General features: G+C 44.2%; 1 protein-coding gene across 1 annotated transcript in view; it reads left to right on the top strand.

Annotated features, from left to right (window-relative positions):
- Positions 1-11,944: 11,944 nt before the first annotated feature.
- Positions 11,945-21,227, top strand: part of C1QTNF7 (C1q and TNF related 7) — a 50,236-nt gene continuing 40,953 nt past the window's right edge. The window contains exon 1 of the mRNA XM_036382306.2: positions 11,945-12,171. The gene's annotated coding sequence lies outside the window, so the exon portion shown is untranslated. The remainder of the gene's footprint in view (positions 12,172-21,227) is intronic.

Below are 21,227 nucleotides of genomic sequence, written 5' to 3'. Positions count from 1 at the left end.
ACCAAGAACTTATGGGGAAAAAATTACCTCTTTTATTTCAAGTGCTGTTCTAACCCATTTGATGTCTCGACCCATCCTAAAGTTACTGCTTCTCCTTGCACTGAACTGGCATCAGGAGAGGACCTGGGGATGGGAGCAGCCTGTCCCTCAGTGTGATGGCCTCTGGCCCTGGTGCCACTTGCTGTGGTGCCAGGTCTGGATGGCTGAGCAAGTCCAGGGAAGTGCCCACCTGGGCACAGTGGGGTGCCCTGCTCCCTCCCAGCTCACTGTCGCTGATGCCGCTGGGATTCTCCCTGCTGGCTCCAGCAGCAGCTTGACATGGACAGGGTAACACCCCGTCCAGGTGGAGGTTGCTGTTTATAAGATCTGCTAAAAATAGCAAAAATGCCCTATAGAAGTGGTTCCAGTTTTCAGGTGTTCCATTCTCACTGGAAGGACAGGATTTTAGTGGCTGAGAGGGCCACTAAAGAATGATCATTAAAGCCACGGTTGCTCTCTCTGCATTGGGGCCATTTGGGAGCCAAAGCAATTGTGTCTCAAAGATTACATGGGATTCCACTCAGGTCCTTCTGTGCTAGCAGAGCAACCCTTAATGAGCCCTTTTAAATGTGCCACAAAGAGGCACAAAAACACATTAGTGCAAAAAGAGATCAAGTCCATGACTTCTTAGCAATTCCTAATGATGTAATTCTTTTGCTTTGCAGCACTAATACTCCTGGGTTGTTTGGCTGGAGTCACTTAGGAAACTTCAAGAAACTTTGGAAAACAGCACTGCGGAAATTGGAGGTTTCTCTCATATCTGTGGGGATAATATATTCAGAGCAGAATTAATTGCTCTGGAGTTAAAATCATGTCCAGAAAATATAAGGGGTGGAGAATGGGGACATTCTGGAGCAAGAGAAAAAAGATATTTGGAAACATTTAAAATAGAAATCCTTTAGAAAACAGGTCACCTGGGACACAGAAATGATATCCTCATTTTTCATCATTTGAAAGAAACAAGACTGTAATTAAAAACACATTCCAGAATACTGATCTGCTTATTCACTATAGATGGTCTGAATTAGCAATGGGTTAGGAAACACAGACGCACAAGGATAAAAAAATAAGGGTATATAAGACTGGGTTTTTCCTTTTTGACTTCCATATCCAAGCGCAGACAAGTTTTTAATCTAATGATGCATGTTCTTCTCTTTGCTGGAGTGAGGTAGTTTACAGCTCCCAGCCTTAGATGGGAACAGGGCATGACTGTGATGGCCTTTGCAGCTTTCTGGCCTTGTTACCACTCCAACTTCTGCTGCGTTCCATGGTTTTCCAAATTCCTTTCTGCTCTTCATATTACATTTGTACCTTCATTTCCAAGTGGTGAAGGCTGAGCTGGGGGCTGGGTGAGGACAGAGCGGGGAGGTCCCAGCCTCTGGCAGTGTCCCTTCTGGGCAGTAAAGCTGCAGAAGCCCTTGTTCCTGGCAGCAGCAAGGAAAGCGTTAGCACTCCTCTGCTCCCCTTGGCTCCTTTTTCCATGAACACCACTTGACCACACCTATGGACTGTTGGACCCTTGGCCTGGCTGAAACCACATCACTCCACCAGCCCATTTTGGGCTGCCCCTCACTGCTGCTTCAGCACCTTCCCTCCATCTGCACCATGCTTTACTTTACCCAAGCACCAAGCTTTGCTGTGAGAGCAGTGGGGTAGGAAGGAGCAGAGTTTCCAAGACTTTTCTCCCAGTTCAGTGCTCCACCAGCCAGGCTGGGCAGCCTCCATCTCTCCCACAGAGAGGGATGCTGAGCCACAGAACCATGGGAGGTGGCTGTAAGATTGATGTATCTTCTGCTTGAGGCACTCCAATAAAAACCTAGAATGGAGCCTGGTAGATTCTAGTCTCTGTTTCTTTACTTCAATGAAATATATCCTTCAAACCTAAATCAAACCCCATTACCCAGGTAAGTTTGTGCTCTCCCTGTCTCAGCAAGTGGTTGCAGTACCACTGCCCCCAGCCACATTCCTGAAAACTGGACCTGAACTGGGCTGAAACATGAACTGCAGTATCTTGTACAACCCAGCATAGACAGGCCACTATCATTTGCTCTGGGCTAGGCAGCCTGCAGAGAGGAGGGTGATGATGCCAGGGCATGGCAACGTATTCAGCCACTCAAGTCTAACCTGCTGCCTGATATGGGTGGGCACATCCCTACAGCATCCTGCTGCAGGGAGTCACTCCATCACTCCATCCCTGCTCTGTCACAGCCCATTCACCACCTCTGATGCACTCTTGAGCCCTCCAGTGACTCTTTCAGCTTGTTAATTAGGCAGGTGAAAGATCTAACTTCATGCTGGGAGTCCCAGGTTAATGGGCTCCACCAGCGAGGTGTCCAGCAAGTGGGAGACCAGCAACAGGAGCACACAGCTGAGCAGGACAGGGTGCTGAGGGGCAGACACCCTGTTCTTGGCATCAGGGATCTGCCAGATAAGGTCAGTCTGTCTTTTGGATTGTACCCAATGATAGCTGGTTCCCCAATGCCTGTGTGTTTGAAACCATAAGTGCGTGGCCCACCATGAGCTCATCCCCAATCTCCTGTTAGTAACAACACTCAGTTGCACAGAGGTAGCAGCAAATCTCCACCATGGCAGAACACCCTGAGGATTCAAGATAGGCATTAAACCCTTCAGCTGTGCCTGTTGAAGCTGCTAACTTAGACTTCTGGTCTTTCTGGTACATCTCTGAATGCATGATAGGCAGATTTTTCTGCTAACCAAAAATAAATGTTCCAGCTTTTTAAGATAAATTGCTCATTCTGGTCACTGCTGCTATGCTACCTCAACAGCTTTAAGTAGTCAAGCTAATTGTGACAGCAGTGATTTGTTTGTTCTGAATCAGAAGTTTCATTACAGAAAGTTACTGGCTATATTTTGTTACCATTAGTGTCAGAGAACTTGTATAAGTCAGGAAATGCGGAGAGCCAGCAGTCTACTCACTTGGAAAGGTATCTGCAGACAATAAAGTTTTATGAACAGAAGTTTAATGGCATGGATCTCTCCAGACTTTCCAAAGAGGCTAAACATAAATGATTTTTAATGCTGAATCCTTTTAGTTAAGTATCTGCTGGTAGCACAGTCTGCATCCTTCTCCACTGCTGTACAATGAGGCCATTCTGTACAATGGGGCCATCTGTAATTAATGAACCCTCAACCTTCCTGCATTAGTTTTGTCTAAGCTTTGGAGGAAGGTGTCAATTAAAAATTAAAAGAACCCTCTTTCCATTAAATTAAAGAGCATTTAAAAAAAGAAATGCCACCCTCTGATAGCAGTTTAGCAGCCAGGAGGATCGTCTATGAGGCAGCCAGAGGAGGAACAGCAGAAATGAATATACATGCACATCCATATGTAGTGCTCGGTTTTCTTGAGCAATTGCCATTTTATCCTGGAGTAACCCTTGAATCATTTGCAGGAGGGTGTCAGATAATGCTTTCTTCAAACCCAAGCCAGCTGTATGTGCAGTCAGGGAGAGCCATATGGTGCCTCGTGTGCAAGGCTGATATTTGCTGGGTTCTGAAGATAGTTCTAAAGTCTGTCTCATGGCATGAGCCCTGAGCTGCACTTGGCAGCTGCCCTTTCTGCCTGGGAGACTCATGGATCCAGGGACACATTGGAGGGGTTGGAAGGCAGGACATTTTCTGAATTATGTAGAAAAGCTGTCCGTCTTCAAGGAGGAGATTTTTTCAGTTTTGCCATTCATACAAAACACTCTCAACAGATAAAGTAAATGTGCAATTTTTTAATGCTTTTGTCTTTCTGGTTACACAGTTCATTAATTCAGTACAATTCCTGTCCTTCTTGGAGGTATGCACCCTTTTCTTATCCAATTTTTTTTTTGTAGTGACTAAGAGTTAGAATTTAATCATGAGTTTTGAGACTGGGTAACTGTGCTGAGACTCATCTAAATGCTGCATTTCTGTCTGGACAGGTCTGCCAACATTTCAGCATAAATTGTTTTGCACGTACACTTAAAAATTCACTTTTTTGTTGTTTGAATTGCTTTTGCAGTGAGTTCTTTCACATATGCTCGAGGCCAATAGAGTTTGGCCTTTCATAAACACCATTTTTGAGAGGTTGGTTTTCTCTGCACTTCCTTTACTTTTGAAGGATTCTCTCCTTGTAAAATGTTAGTAGAATAGATGCATCCCTTCGCATCCATGGACTTAGTTCTTTTTTTTAAATAGCATTTGTCCAGGGAAGTTTTATATGCAGGTGAGCATGAGAGAGTTCAAGTCTACACCTCTTACTGCTCAGGAGGGTGCCCGATCATCAGGCTATGCCCAAAGGACATTCTCTACCCACCTGTGTCACACTGCAGTGGAGAAGCTGTGGATCCAAGGATCACTGAGTGAATGGAAGCTTTATTTTCTCTTTAGCCCTGTGTTCAGTGTCCTTGTTTGGAAAAGGCATATCTTCATTCCAACAGGTGCTTTGCTACCCATTCCTAGCACTAGCAATGCTAGCGTCAAAATAAACATAGCACCGACCCCTGCATTTGTTGAGGAGTTTGGAGCCGAAGACGTGGTAGATCTGAACAGGTACATGGCACAGCAGAGTGGGCATACTCTGGAGAACCTTGCCTGACAGCTGTGATTAAATCCCTAACTCTGTATCAGCTTGTTTATTGTAGGGGGATACAGTATGGATAAATGAAGGTGGTATAGAATGTAATCTTACCCCCTAAAGATTTGGGGCTGAGCCAATTATTAAGGATTAGGAGCAGGCCTGACTTCAACAGGCCAGCAGCTGTAGCCAATAAGAAGAGTGTTATAAAAGGGTGGGTTGGTTAGTTGAGGGGCACTAGAGTCAGTTGGCTGCTGTGAGAAGAAGGAAGAGTCAGTGCCTAGAGGAGCTGCCTGTGAGAAACATCAAGGAGGTATGAAACTCTAGCAATATGGAACCCTTGCACTATAATGACAACAGTTTATCTCTACCTTTTTTCCCCTATTCGTGTTCCTGGGGAAAAAATAATGGGTTAGAGACAAAGAAAATATGGAGTTTGGTTTTAGCCATGTTAAATTAAAGGAATTGGCAAGATAGTTTAAAAGTGTAGAGACCAACAGTAGAAGTTAGATCATTGTGCAAAACAGGACTATTAACTGCTTTGTACAGGGGTGATGGGATCACATGAGATTATTATTTTCCCCAAAAAGATTTATCAAAGTATTGTAATATCCTCATAATTTGTCAGCAATTGTGAAGCCTGGGCACCTCAGCCAACTTTTCAAATCTCACATAATCATCAATATCTATGGGAAATACAATGAAATATGTCCTGTTCTTAATTGATTCCTTTTGCACCACATTTTTCACACAGACTTGGCTGTTGGCCTTTCTTTGCTAAGTGAGGGTTTCAACAAGTGAAGAAGATGGATGGCCAAACCAATCAACTCCAGAATATGAAAAGGTCAAAGCACTCAGTGAGCACACTGCGGACTGCTTCCAGATAGACCAAGCATAATGAGTCAGATAAGTTTCTCTTAGAACAAACAAAATAAGGAAACTAGAAGTAGTTCAAGGCAGTAATGTTTTCTTTATGACCACTATGCATAGCACTGTAGAGTACAAAACAGGATAAAACTCCTTTCCTGATCTATCTTGTTGAAATAGAAGAGAACAAAACTAAGTAGTTTGCATTTGCAATGATGAATAGATTTGTGTCAACATTTAAAGTAAATTAAGACTGATGTGTGCAAGCAGAGATGTTGCTAACTTTTTTGTGTATGGTTACAGCTTCCTTCTTTGTAAGGGTTTCAAATGGGAGGCTTGTAGAAACATGACCTCTGTGTCCCTTAGCTCCTGGGCAATGGACACAGCTGAGCAAAAGGAGCACAGGAGGGCTGCCATGGGCTCTCTTTGTGGTCTCCAATGCCAACAGCTCTACGCTGCAATAACTGAATTGAAGCCCAAGATTTAATGTTTTGGTGGGTAGTGCTGGGGGTTCAGCAGGGCTGTGGGAACTCCACTGGTGCCAGCAGAGCACAGATGAGACCCCCCATAATGGCAGAGGTGCCTGGCTGCTGGCAACCCAGGGCCAGCAGAACCTGCCTTCTCACCTGGACAAACCCAGTGCACCTGGGAAAGGAAAACTGGTCAGAATGATCAGAGGAAGTATTTGGTTGCCAAATCCTCCTAAATCAGTATGTGTGCTAATTTTTAATGGGTTTCTGTTACTTTCAGGCTTATCTTTAGCTGCTGCTCTACTGCACTTGGCAGGAGAGAAATAAATATGAGCCATTACTGCTGCACTATATTGAATACCAAGCATGTTTTCATTCCATCTAGCTAACATGAGCAGAAGATAAACTGGCAGCTTATTCCCACTTTATGTACCAAAATAAAGGAGAGTGATAAGTGGAGACCTCGTGCAGAGGAAGCTGTGGCTCTGGAGGGTACATCTGTACCACCACATATGAGATAAAGACAATAATACTGCTCTGAAAGGGACATGCCTAACAGATGTGTATTATTTCTATTTTCATCGTGAACAGTTTGTGGGGATTCAGGAGAAATAAAAGCCTGGGTATTTAATGAAACATCTCTAACCTTGTGAAGGAGCTTCACCTCACGTCCCACTCAAGTAATGTGGAGGTAGACCTTGTAACTTTCAGGAGGAACCTGTGCCCAGTGATATTACCCTGGCACTTTCTGAGAAACACAGATGCCCAGCTTTGGGAGAAGAAATACTTGGATCTGCATTTGATACAAAAGCCACTCTCTCTGCTTTGGGAAAACAGACTAATGAACAGAAAATTAATTAGAAGTTCTATACAAAGCATTGCTTTTTGCGGATATTGTCAGCTTACAATAGCCCCCACTCATTTCAGGAGCCTTTTAAATGTCACTGGCTTTCAGTGATGGACTGAGGTGTCAGAACAGCTTTGCAAGTCTGGGCTCTGGTATTTAAGACTCCTGCTGGAAAAGTGTGGTTGAAGGCACAAGGGAGGGGAGGTGGGGTGGAAAAACCCTCATCATGTGGAGGTGTAGGTATGTCAAGTGAAACTCCAACTACAATTTTAATTGCAAATGTGTAATGGAGGAAATGGAGCTGTAATGCTCTGCTCTGTTAAGACTCCAAGCCCTAACACTGGGGTGATCTGACTCACTGGAGGGTGAGAAATTTAATGTGCTGTACTGCTTGCCACAAACAACATTTGGTTTCAAAACAGTAAGTCTACCAGAGTTGTCCAAGCTGTTCCTAGCAGATAAGATTTAAACCCAGCATGCTAGCTTTACGTTGGTGACTAATGATTGAATGGAGGTGCAGAACAGAGGTATCTTTAGGTAGGCAATCTCACTGGGTAAATGAGATTTGGACTGTGTTTTCTAGCAAATTTAGTCTTAGAATAAATTATTCTGTTTTGAAAAATTACAGGCCCTGTTGCAATTGCACTTTGCATCTCACAGAGGTAAAAAATGCATGTGTAGTTAACCCATTAGTGCCTAGCTGCCTCCCTCAGGTACACAGCCCCAGCACCTGCAGCCATCTGGACTGTGAGCTGTTCCCATGGATCTGTTCCCATCCTTCAGCCATTCACTGGATCTCCAGGTGGATGCACCAACTGAAAATCATAGAATGGTCTGGCTTGCAAGGGACTTTAAAGGTCAACTACTTCAAATTCCCTGCCATGGGCAGGGATGCCACCCACTGGACAGGATTGCTCAGACCACATCCAGCTGGTTTTGGACTCCTCCAGGGATGGGGCATCCACAATTTCTCGGTAAACTGTGCCAGTGCCTCAACACCCTTCCAGTAAAGGATTTCTCTTTAATATCATATCTAAACCTCCTCTCTGTCAGTTTAAAGCCATTCTCTCTTGTCTTATCATGACATTTCTTGTAGAAAGTCCCTCCCCAGCTCTCTTGTAGGCCTCTCTAGGTACTGGAAGGTGCTATATGGTTTCCCTGGACTCTCTTCTACAGGCTGAACAACCTCAGCTCTCTCAGCCTGCCTTCATAGCAGAGGTGCTCCATCCCTCTGATCAGCTTTGTAGCCTCCTCTGGACTCACTCCAGCAGGTCCATCTCCTTTGTATGTTGTGGGCCCTGGAGGTGGATGCAGAGTTCCAGGTGGGGTTCCACAAGAGCAGAGAGAGAGGGTCAGAATCAGCTCCCTTGACCTGCTGGGCGTGCTGATTTCTGGGCTGCAAAGGCACATTGCCAGATCATACTGAGCTTCGCATCAATTCAAAAGCAGCACCCTTTAAAATGTGCCAGGACTCATCACAAAAGGAGAACCCCTTAAAAGCATTGCTCCCATCCCTTCCTCTTCCATGGAGCTGTGAGGGCCAGGAAACTCAAACCAAACTGAAAGAAACAGCAACAATGAAAAATCCCCCAATGCTCACCCATCAAACTAAACAAAAACTTCCATGTTCTTTGACATCTTATTTCTATGTAACAACCAATTCTTCTCATTTGGGGCCACTGGACAATGACATGTTTTTGTTTACCGGGATGAAGCCCATCTTCTGTATGGGGGGACAATTAGGCTTCTGGGTTTTAGCAGCTCTGTGACCTCCTGGAGTGCACTGTGCCATTTATACCTGCCCACTGTCTCAGCACTGGGGCAAGATGAATCCTGAGCCCTTACACCCACATCTTGGCAGCTGAACTGAGCACTAAGTGGATGTGAATGCATTCAGCCATAGCACAGGAAAATCCCAAATCCCAGCATCAAAGGATACTTCTCTTTTTAATGCCACAACATCATAATTCCTTCTTGCCAACAAAACAACTTCTTAGGGGTTCACAGATGAAGGATTTTGTTTGATTGTTGGTTCAGATACTTGTGTTGGAAACATCCTTTATATTTATTAAAGCCTGCTGCATCTTAAAACATTTTGTTCAGAGAAGGGACTTAAAGATGTAACCAGGAAAAACTATCAGCTGCTTGCCACATGAGAGGATTAAGGACCACAATTTGTCAAGGGTGTGACAACTCTATTCCTTAGAGCACGTGTAATCTCATGCAACTCTTATAAACATTCATGTGTTTTGTCTTCAAGATGCAACAATCTGTTATGCAACAAATGTCCACACATACAGGGCCATATGAAGACTTGCACCCACAGGTGAACCAAGGGGCATTTGCTTTCCCATTGAAATTTCCCCAAGATGACTGATTTCTTTTTTCCTAACCCCTTTGTTGGCTGTTCCATTGTACCTGTGAGGACATGAATGCCAAGTTACCTTCCTGGTTCAGCTGCTGCAGCAGGAAGCTCAATCCTGCCTCAGCTGTGTCTGAACAAAGCCAAAAGCCAGAAAATCACTGATCTGGAGAAGTGCTAAAATGTGAAATAGTTGCTGAGAATTGTAACTTTAGAGGGATTAAAAATGAGCCTATCACAACCACCAGTGAACAACCCTATAAAAATAAAATCTTTCTTCCAAAAAAAATTGAACCTGTGTTTTCTGTTGAACATTTAATCCTCCAGGGCCTGCAGAGGTCTTTGCAATTTCTCCTTCATTCTTACCCTTGCCTCCTTCCTCTGGTCTGGAAAGTCTGGTAAGCAAATGAAATGGATTCAACTTCTCCCTTTTCAGACTTTTTCTATGTTGGAGCTCACGTCCCTCTCCCTCTGACAAAGCTTTAACTGCATCTTCCCCCTTAAGAAGAGGGAAGATGTAACCTAAGAGTGGAACTTCCAGCTGGTTCTTTAACTTGGCATTGTGCACCACAGAAAACTATTCAGGTAGACTTAGTGGGGATAAAATGTTAACATATTAAAATAAATATTTGATTCTAGTTATTGCTGCTATAAAATTAGTGTGAATAATCTTATGTACTACTTCACTAATTGCTACTTAGCCTTAGTCACATTCATATGAGGCAAGTAAAGAAGTGGCATTGAGGAAAATTCCCAGACCAGATCTAGGTATGAATCAGTGGCAAAGCCTAAGTTCATAATTCCCACCAGAATTCTCCACAGACCATTAGAAAACATGGGGTTTTTTTTTCCAATCTGATGGGCAACATCCCTTGCTTCCCCAGAAAGACTCATCAGGAAGAGGAAGCACCATCTCATGCTTCCCTCAACAGAATCAGAAAGAGATCAACTGAGGGAATGAGGACAATAATCTCTGGGTAATCTTTAAAACTTCTGTTTGATTCCCACAAGGATGCAGGGCCAAGTTTCCAGAGGTGCCAGTACCTAAAAAGACATGCTTAATGCAGGATCACTAAGTGAAAATTAAGATACAAACCAGGAATATTGAAGTGACATGATAGGATGTTATTTCTATTTTCACTATTGCTCACTGGTAACTAAGTTCACCAGCAGACCCATAAAGCAAAATAAAAATAATCTGATAGAAATACTTTGGGGGGAAAATGAGACTTGTAAAATCATATATTGAAGTTTTCACAGCACCATATTATGTAACAGAGTTTTCTATATCCTGGTTATTACCATCTAGCACTGGAATGAAAATCCATTAGAAGAAAGGAAAAAATTTGTTTGGTTTTCCTTAAACCCTTTATCCCAAAACTGGGTAGTATTTTATCTACATTTTTGAATGCACAGGACTATTTTTTAAATTGCCTATTCAATATAAAATACTTAATATTTCAGTGCCATGGAAATTAGAACATTCAAACAAACAAGATCTTTCTTAGCTATATCACATGTGGCATTCCAATGTTGACTTGATTTTTCACAGAAGATTCATTTCCTCTTTTAGTGGCATAAAGCACCTTTGAAAATTTCAGTCTAATGTTTCTATCTTCACATTCATTAGTTTCACAAGAAAATCTGGCTTACAAAACTGAAGCACTTACTAACAACCACATCAGCCTCAGACCACCTCAGCATCAGCAGGTCAGTGGGATGAGTTTCCAAAGGTGCTGGAAGATTTGGAGCACAGCCTAAGGTAGGCTTTTCAGGACCCTCATTGCTTAAACAAATGTTTGTCATGGTACCCAGGGAGAAATTCAGAGTCTGAAATTCTCCAAATCACAATATTTTATCATTTGTTTATTAGTTTGCTTGCTTTTAGCTTCTCTGCAGAGAAAAGTCCCATGTGCAAAAGGGGACCTTTCCCTAAGTTCATAAATGCACACCATGTGTGTCAACCATAACTGGTTGAAATAAATTCCTTGCAAAGAGAAGGAAAGTCAAAATGGGCGTAGGCAACTCTCTTCTATGAACAGCACTTTACATGCTTCAGTGTCTTAATTTGAGCAAAGCAGGACAGAGCCATGCCCAGTAAGTGGGTGCCTTTGAAAACCATGCCTCTATCTTTCAAGTCTCTATTACTCAAGTGTCTGCCTCTGTTATTGACACTGTCTCAGAAGGAAGGATCATTGCCAGGAGTGTATTTTGAAAGTTTCCAAAGCACTAAGTTTGAAACTCTTCAAAATCAAGACATTTGTTATTTTGCTTGGCCACGACCCTCAGCTTGGTGTCCCAGCCACCCTGTGCTGGGGGCACCCTGCATTGCACTGTAGAGAAAGCCCTGGAGGAAGCCCCTGGACCTCTGCCCAAAGCCTCAAAACCAAGGACTGGTGACTTGTGGCCACTGTGAGGACCAGGTTCCTTTGGGAGCTCTGAGCACTTCATGCATTTGAGGCCGTCACTTCCTGCATTTTGAAGCAGATGCTGCTCCTCCCAAATCCCATGCTGAGGGGACTGTATGCCAAAAGCAGCTTGGTTTTTTCCTCTTTCCTGTGCTTTTACCAAGAAGGAGACAGCTTAGCCTGTGATGCTGTCCAAAGATGATATAACATTACCTCAGGGAGGCTGTGCCCCCAGTCCTGTTAGGACTCTGTCACACCACATCAGTCTGGAGCACAGGCTTGCTCCTTGCTCCACGGTATAAAAGAAGTTCCTTCCAGCAAGAGTTTTACAGCAAGCTCACAGTTGCTTTAAATTAGAAAAGTTGGCAGGTGGCCAAGGAAAGGAGCAGGAGCTTGTTCAGCTGAGACAGACAGTTAGAAAACTCTGTAAGAGCATCAAGCCTCAGACAGGTTTTCACAAAGTACCTTTTTTTTGTCATCCCAGCATTTAAATTTCTTTTAAAGGATTTTGAATCACCAAAAATTACCTGCTGGCTTGAATCTACAACTCTTACACTACCCAAACAGGGTACGTTGCTTTCCCTGAAAAATCAGATGTCATCTACTCAACTGTGAAGGTAAGTTGTAACTGATTCTACTTTCCTGAGCTGACTTCTCTGAAATGCATTTGGAGAAAGGAATGCAATAGAAAGATCTTTCAGAAAAATGCATATTTTTTCTGAGATACATGTAATTCTGTTAGAAATAGACTGTTGTGGTGTCTCGGTGAAATCTGCTTATGTATCTTCTCTTGTAAGAGATGAGTAATAAACTTGGACATTTATTGCATATCAGAAAGTTAGCAGACAGATTGTTTAAAAAATCAAAGATGTAATATTCTGGCAAAAAAAAATTGTTTAAAATGTCTACCTTTCACAGGGTTTAGGGTGATTAAATTACCTAAAACATTTTTAAATTATTCCTCTCTATCTAGCGTTAATCTTACATTCCACCAACCCCGACCAGAGATTATTTGGGTTTTTTTGCTCATGAATGATTCCATCATCATTCCAAATCTTCACTCTAACTGCAGTTGCTATGGTTTCATAGAAACTCATTTTGCAAAAAAAAAAAAAAATCTATAAATACCAAATAAACAGTTTTGCTTCAGACTTGCACTATTGCAAAGTTAAGCTCCTGCATTTACCTTATTAAACTCTTGAAAATATATCCATTTTATTTTGCTGCTGTGTTTCTTCTGCTTGGTTGAGTTTTTTTCCAGATCATTTTACTTTTTGTGTTTCCCCTGCTACCAGCAGTGTGCTTTGTGCCTAAGAGTAGGCTGGTGAGAGACTGTGTGCTGTTAAATACAGATGAAATGCTGAGTGTAAGTGATTAATCACAACCTTGGGCTGGGTAGGTGAGAGTGTAAGTGGATTAGCAGTTTCAAGCTCCCTTTTTTCTGCTGGGTCTCTGGTTACCATTAGCCAGGCAAGGCTGAGGCTTTTGCCTGCTGCCCAAAACCTGATAGTCACAGTGGGGGCTAATTCCTCCATCCCACTCATTTGCAAGGAAATGATGAAGCTTTTCAGGCTGAAGTTTTAGGAAAATATGGGTGTGAGCACAGCATTACCCACAGCCCTTGGAGCTGTACAAGCTATGGAAATTTAATAACAGGAACCTGCTTCAGAAATCACACAACTCTTGTGTTCTGTAGCATGCTGTGTTTAAGAAGCAGAAAATCCCTTCCTGTAGTGCCTGTCCCCTGTTTTGCCTTGACGTGGGACAACTTCAGCTGTGCTTCTGGAGCAGATTTACCCTGGTGAGAATGGAGGGCTGTCAATGCCCCTAATGCTGTGTTCCCATGGATCACACTGCATTCAAGAGCAGAGAAACACAGAGCAGGGAGGGCAGGGAGAAGAGTGCAGAAAATCAAAACTGGAAGTGAAGGAGCTGATATGCCTGCCCACTAAAAGCCTGTTGACTTTGGAGCCACTGTGTTAAGTTTGTGCCAAATGGGAAGCCCATTTTTGGGGCTTCCATCTTTGCTGAACTCTGGAAGGGTGGAGCTAGGAACACCTCCATCAGGTGTCTCCTGGGAGAGAACTACACAGTGTAGGGATTGGGAAGTGCATTGACTCTCTCAGTGCTTGCCTATTCCTTGTCTTTCCTCCACCATACCCCACCAATCTGATGAGTAGGTGGGAGTAAAGGTGGTAAAAACTGCTCTGTGTTGCTTATAGATACTGGAGACAGGAGAGTTTCTGAAGCTGAATATCTCAGCCAAAGGGACTGCTTCTGGCTCAGCAGCAGTGACAGGGAAGGATGCAAACAAAGAAGGTAATATTTTGTTATTTCATCCCCTTCATCATCTCCACTGTTGCACTTATCCATGGTTCAGTCACAGTGGCAAGGTGAGGAGGCAGATGGAAATCCACATTTCTGAGGGCTGGGTTTGAGTGCCTGCAGGAGAAGTTCTGTCCCATTCACATAGCAAACTTATATCCTTAATTCTCTGTGACATGCCCATTCACAGGTCCATCCCATGCACTGGTAAGCCTGATTTCAGAGTCCTTAAGCAGATGCTGTATGAACATTATATATACTGTCATTGCATGATCAAATAACATCCCTGTTACCAAAGGATCACCTTGAAATGATGAAACTAAAATTTAGATTTACAGAAAAATATAACCTCACAGGGAAGCAAAAATCCTAAGGTTTCAACCTTTTACACAAGTAATGGTCATTAAAAAAGTGTTTCTGATTCAGAGACCTTGCTTGTCACATATAGAAGACAGTTAAACTCCATTTTCACTGCTGAAGTGGATTCTCTGTTAGCAAAAAGGACAGCAAAGTGATTATGTGATTGCCTTGGCAGAGAATTCTAGAGTCTTTTCAGGCTCATCTTCATGGTGCTACCTGGAAAACAAAGGCTGCAAATGAAATAACCACTGGGCAGATGTGTATTTTAGTTACAGATATCTGGCTGCAACTGTCAGCAAAGGGTATTTATTTCTGCTCCCAGTCTCTCTAAAGTAAAAGGTGCAAATCACCTCTCTGCATTTCTCTGTTGGGCTGAAGAAGGAATCTAGATTACTCTGATTTCCCAAAGCTGAAATAAACAGTTTGTTTTCTTCATAAATTACGATTCAGCTTTCATTTTTTGAAAAGCAGTGTGAAACTGTCTTGGTTGTCTGAGACTCACCTGATGTTGGATGCAGATGGGAAAGCCCAAAGTGATGAAAGCAGAACAGCAAAGCACCTGATTCAAGCCTTTAGAGATACTTTACAGTTTCATTACTCCTTCAAGCTGGGATAGGGCCACATGACAAGGAGTTTACACATTTCTGTGAGGTTTAGGTGTTGGGAAGAACAGAACTGTTTAGTATAAAATTAATTCTTATCACAAAGGATAATGGCAACCTCCTTTAAAGGGGAAGAATAGGGTATGAATAATGGGAAAACACATCCTGGCAGTGAGAGATATACAGTTATAAAATAATCCAGAGGGAAAGAAGGGAAAAGTCTCACTGGCTGGGATGTTTCACTTACTCTGGGCAAACTTAGTAGAAATCTGTGGGGAGCAATCATTCCTAGGCTGAGAGATGTGATAGTCCATATGTTGTGCTGGCTTAAATATATTGGCTCATCTTCAGTCTATCTACTGTATTTGTCTTCCTCATCCATGTGAGTATCACGTCTCTCAGACCCAAATGGGGCCAGATCTCAAAAATTTAATGGAGATAGTTGATTATGTTTGGACACCATCAGGCCACCCATCCTATTTTCAACTCACATTCTCCTCTTCTCTTTTGGAGAGACCCCAAACCCAAAATCAGACATCCTGCAAGAAACAGGAACATCTCCTTGCCAGGAGTCCAAGGTTGAAGTTAAGGGAAGGGATAAAGAAGGTTTAAGGAAAGGAACTGTTTGGTTAAGGGAATGGGGGGGTTTGGATGCATTGTAATTCATGCACTTTGTTTTATTTCTCTCTCTCTTATTTTTTTTTCCCTACATTCTTCAATAAAGATATTTTTCTTTCAGGAAAAAATGAGAGTGGGGAGAGCATTAATAGCTGAGGTGGGACCTGAAATGTAGTTTAAAAAATGTGCAATAAAAACAGGGAGTGTCTTGCTATAAACCCAAGGAGAGCTGGACAGGCAGAGCTGAAGAGATGAGTGTCCAGCCTGCTCACCCCACCTCTTCCCATTGCTGTGATGGCCTCGTGACTGGATCCAGGCCAGCATAGGAGCCCCATCACTGCAGCACAGGGAAAAGTGATTTGTGAGCTGCTGAGAGACAGACCTCCCCTGGGTTTTTTACCCCTTGGAAAAAACCAGAGAAACTTGGTTTTCTTCTGGATTTGTCCAGGAAAACTCTCCCTTTTCTTGGAGGGGGACTCTCTTGGTGCTGGAACATACATCTGCTATTCTCACTAGCAGTTACGACTCAAGACCAAAAGTCCTTTTCCTTTTCAGGAGTCTATAAAAACTTGATGTTATGCCAGCCTTGCTAGGCCTGCACTGATGTTCCTGCACAGCGCCAGTCTGCTGCCTCTCAATGCACCTGGGGATTCAGCCTCCTTCCCCAGCACACCCCAGTCTGCTACTTCCAACCCTTAATCACTATCACTTAGCACTAGTGGAAATGCAGAGAAGCATGTAGATTACTCTTTGCATCCATTCCCCATTCTAGACACCATGTTGGTCTTTATTTTGCAGAGCAATTGGCTCCTTTGAGTCTCTGTAATTTCCAGCTCTCCACAGATGTGCTCTGAAAGTTACCTCCCAGAGACTGTCCTGTTTTGACCCCTAAACCTGAGATCGTAGCCCTGCATTAGCAACCCCCACAGTCCCACACAGCTTTGCTTGTCTTCTCCTGTGAACAACCAACCTGGCAGCCTCCTTTTCACAGACCTTCCATTTTCCTGTCTGTGTGTTTCCCCAGGGTAAACCACTTTACTGCTTCCTCACAGGAGGTTCCTGAGGAGGGAAGCCCTTCCTCCCAAAACTACAGTGGATGATGGGCCATCCTGTAGCCTGCTCAAATGACCAGGGCAGGCACTCTCCAGCTTCTGGACAGCTGATTTCTCAGTGGAAAGACCAAGGCTGCTTTGTCCTTTCCTGAGTTATTGTTTGTGCCATTCATATTCCTGCTAGAAACTGGTGATAGGTATCTGCAGATGAACTCTGAGCACCAGCTTTGATGTGGGGCAGCAAGAAACTATTCCAGGGAGAGGCAGCAATTTTGGGAGTGGGAATAGGATGGCCTGCACTCCAGCAAAACAGCTTGCATAATGCTGTGTGTCCTGGTGTCTGGATCACAGCTCCTGCTCCTCTCCTTGAAGAAGGGAATTTTCATTTCTTTCCCTATCTTGGATAAAGGGAAAGGAAAATAAAGAAAAAATGTTCCCCTTACTGACTCAACTTCATCATCATTAACTTCTCCATGTGTCTGAAAGTCCAAAATGGGAATGCAAAGATCAAGTAACATCAATAGTGAGACAGATGGGAACGGTTTAGGCAGGATGAGCAGGACCAGTAGTCCTGGCTAACTGTGAACCAGGTTATCCTATGCCCTCTCCCCTCCTTCCTGCACCCCCCAGAGGGAGGGGGTACTCGCTGTCCTGGCTTGGCCCCTGGGGTCTCAGAGTGGTCTGGCTGTGCTGCACAGCCCCCATGGAGCTCCAAGGCTGTGCAGTGAATATTGTTTGATTCTCTAGAGAAGGGCTGTATTTCTCTGTATTTCCAGGGTTTTGGAGGCTGCATTGGAGACTGCCTTCAGCTTTTTAAGGAGAATTGAGAATTTCCTCTGCAGAACTGCCTAGGATGGCTGTCTCCATGCTGACAGGCTACACACCTCAGTCCCGATTCAAAATTCCTGTTCATGGAATTTCCCAGACAGAAACACATCCCTTTGCACTGTGTCACACCTGAACAGTGCCTCCTGCACTACCAGGAGGTGCCAAAATTGCAGGACCTGTTCTGTACAGTGAGAGTCTGCTCTGAACCTGCCTGGAATGCCTGCCTCTGACAGATATGCACAATTTGTTATCAAATGCAGATAATCCTTAAACTCACCAGGAGAAAATATCCAGGAAAAAATAAAAGGGCACCTTGGGAACAGGAGCTGTTAGAACCTACTGCTTATCTTGTATTCTCCCTTTCTGCAGACCAGCTCTGTCCTTGAGTCAGGGCTTCTGTCTGAGACTTTTGATTGCCAATGTCTGGGAAAAAAAGTCTGAATGCTGTGTGTAAAACATCTGTTTCTGCAGCCCAACAGGGCATGTATTAAATCCCTGTAGTGAGAGTCAGGTCACAATTGAGGTCAAATCAGTCCTCACAGCTCCTTTCGTGTGTGTTACATAAGGACATGCACGGACTGGGTCTACTGTGGGTGCAGCTCCAGGGATGCAGCTCCAGGGCATATTTGGATTGCTGTATCTGGCAGGATTTAGCCCTAAATTTCCCCTCCTGCAGATAAGGACTTGTAGCCAGGAGGATTGTTTTCATACCTCCCAAACACCCATGTGAAGTACTTTGATGAGATGCGTCTCTTGGCCATGTCCAACCTGACTCAGCAATCAGGAAGTTGTATCACCTCTGCAAGGATAGGCCAGGCTTGTAAAACCTCTCTGTTCCCTTAGTAAGGTCCATTTTCTTCATCAGAAGGGATGGCTGGGACACTCAGTGCCATCAGTGCTAATGCTTGAGCAGCCTCTGCATTGACTCTGGCATGAGCTTTGGATTCCTTGTCATTAGGACCTGATGATCCCAAAGCAGAAACAATTTTGTTTGCATGGAAGAACTGCCAAGACACCCTTAAAAGGAAGGCTCTGCCAAGATCACACTGCTGGAGGTGCTCAGCACTGCTCCCACCTCCCCAGGACCATCCTGAGCCAGCCCAGGGGTCAGGCTGTGAGCCCCAGGGCAGAGGGGACACCCTGATCCTTTCAGCCCCATGGCCAGAGGTGGGCAGGACATGGCCTGGCACAGAATCCCCCACCAGAGAGAGCAGCCCAGCCATGTTCTGTGCACGCCTCCATTCCAGGCTGTCAGCTGAAGCAGCTGTTTCTAATTTATCACTGAAACCAAACAACTTAATCCACCAAATATGCAGCAGTGGGGGGTGAGGGGGGAGCTTTCACTTAAAGCTGATTTATAAATTGGATGATTAAGGTTAATTTGTCTACGAATGAGGCAAATCTGTGTCAGATATTGTTACTAATGCTTCCTCCCTCTAATTTTTGCAAGTCCTAAATATCCAAAGCCTTTTCAACCTGAGGCAATGGGACACATTGCTGTTCTGCTGGCCAAAAGCATCTGGCACTCTTTCCTTTCATCAACAACTCCAATATTTATCTATTTAGCCCTTCAGAACATTATTTGGGTGTAACAGATGCTGCAGCCCTCTGTGGTAGGGGTGCCAGAGACAGGCCTCAGCAGCAGCTCTGGCATACACCTTCTTGGTTTTGGGGAGTTACTTCCCCTTGGCTGCCTGGCAGTGATGGCTGGAAGGCAGCCTGGCACCAGAGATCCTGTGCTGAGAGCCCCTGGCAGTGGGGACTGTGCTCAGGGCTTGACAAAAACTGCATCTTCACAACATGGCTGAAGGCCCTGATGGGAAGGCTCCTGAGTCCAAACCCATTTTGGATTAGACTGAGATAATGATTGGGTTTCCCTACGTTTATTGATCCTGGAGGTTATGGCCAGCCTCAGATCATCTGTGGTTCAGCACATGCGCAGCTATTGATCCATCCAGCTACAAACAAGACACACACCCTGCTCCTACAAGCAATGCACATGTCCTGCTTCTGCTGACACCCATTTCAGACCACCAGTTCCTACTGCTCATAGCTTGTGCTGCAGTTCATGGAAAAGGGCTCTTCTCCAAGCAGCTGGCACTCAGCTGCCATGCACAGCAGCACTGAAGTTATAGCAATGCAGCAGCCTTAGAAAGACCTTAACAGCATCAGCCTTGTGTGCCTGTGAAAGGTGAGGAGGAAAGGCAGCCCCAGCCAGCAGCAGGATTGTCAAAGCAGCTGGGCATCCACAAACCAGAAAATACCTGGTGCAGGAATGGGAGAGGGTCCTTGTGGAGGGCCTTGGCAGCCCACAGACCCCCACCCTGTGGTGGCCAGGATGGGAACACCAGGAGCACAAATTGGTTGCATGGGAAAGGAACAGCTGCACTGATTTGTTCAGCTACACCTCTAAAAATAAGTATTTCATTAGGTGTCCTTGCCTGGTAGACACTGCAGTGCTCCTCACAAGCCAGTGCCCCTGCTGCAGAGAGGGACCCAGTGGCACAGGCTGACCCCTGGATGTCCCACAAGAATGAGTCCCTTCAAGCCAGGGGTGTGGGCACCTGTAGTGCAGCCATGGCAGAGCACACTGCTTTTGGACATTTGGACTTTCAGGCTGGATTGCAGGAGCTGAGTGGGTTGTAAGGAAATACAAAATAGCCTCACGTGGGGTCACTGCAATGGTGATAAGGCTGTGGGATGCTGTTGCAATGACCAGTGCCCCCCTCCTCAGCAGTCTCTTCAGCTGTAAGCAGGATCTCCTGGGGTTGGAGCAGTCAGGAAATCCTTCTCCTCCATTATTTCTATTAAGTGGCAGCACTAGACAACATACCAGGATGTCACTGAACCTCTCTTCAAGTGCAAATATCAGGTAGGCTAAAGGGAAGAGTGAAAAGGAGAATAGAAAAGCAGGAGGAAAGCAGCAGCAGCAGCAGTGGGAGCAGGAGTCAGAGCCCTTAGTGCTCTGCTACAGCTCCTGCATTCCCATCCCTCCTATACACAAAATGTGTAAAGCAAGCTGGAAAATAATGGCTTTGAGAAGAAAAGTGAAGACACCTGGAACAACACTGATCTTGAGAAGAGCTGAAGCAATTCTAGTTTTTGTCTAAAAAAAGAAATCAATCCTTTTTGTAATTCAATCCAGACAAGCCTTTAGCACTTTAGGAGTTTTAAGCTACATGCAATGGGAGCACCATAAACAATTTATTCTGCAATGGTGCAGTCTGCTTTTCACTCATGAAGCCCTTTCCCAAATGAAGAGATGGCATTCAATTCACTTTTACCAGCTCTTTACTTGAGAGCTGGGCTGTGCTTCAAATGGTGATATACACTGTAGGTGGCTTCTCCTCTCCCTTCCCTCATTCTGTACCCATAAGGGATGGTCAGACATATCCTCATGTCTGAAAGCTTTGTGCTTGCAGGAAGGAAATTAATCGCAGCTCATTGCAAGAAAAGAACATTTTACTTTGATGTTTTCGATAGCTTGGTCTGAAATAGCCTCAGCCTCACTCCAGACCTGATGAAAAGTGATGAATTTGAATGAGCAAAGTTGTTTCAAATTTCCAGATATATCTTGTACATGATATTCTGGGGCCCTAATTTTTATTTCTGCTTGTTTTTTTCCAAGGTTATAGAGAAGAAAGGGATATAGATTTAACTTATGGGAGGCTTGATGTGTGCATAAAGGACCATTTTCTTAAACTGTCAGAAGATCAAACATAATGTTTTGCAATCATGTTCAAGGTACACGAGCAGCAGATTTTTGACGGGAAAGGGACACAAGCTACTGATAGAAAGCCTGCTCTCTAATTCCTGGGGAGTTTATTTTGCCTTCCTACCTCTGATGAAGTAGCAGTACTTGAAATAGGTTTTGCTTTTGGCTGAAGA

The sequence above is a fragment of the Molothrus ater genome, chromosome 4 (genome assembly GCF_012460135.2).
Source record: "Molothrus ater isolate BHLD 08-10-18 breed brown headed cowbird chromosome 4, BPBGC_Mater_1.1, whole genome shotgun sequence".
Lineage (NCBI taxonomy): Eukaryota > Metazoa > Chordata > Aves > Passeriformes > Icteridae > Molothrus > Molothrus ater.
Note: the sequence above shows the minus strand (reverse complement) of the source record. Positions and strands in the feature narration are given on the sequence as shown.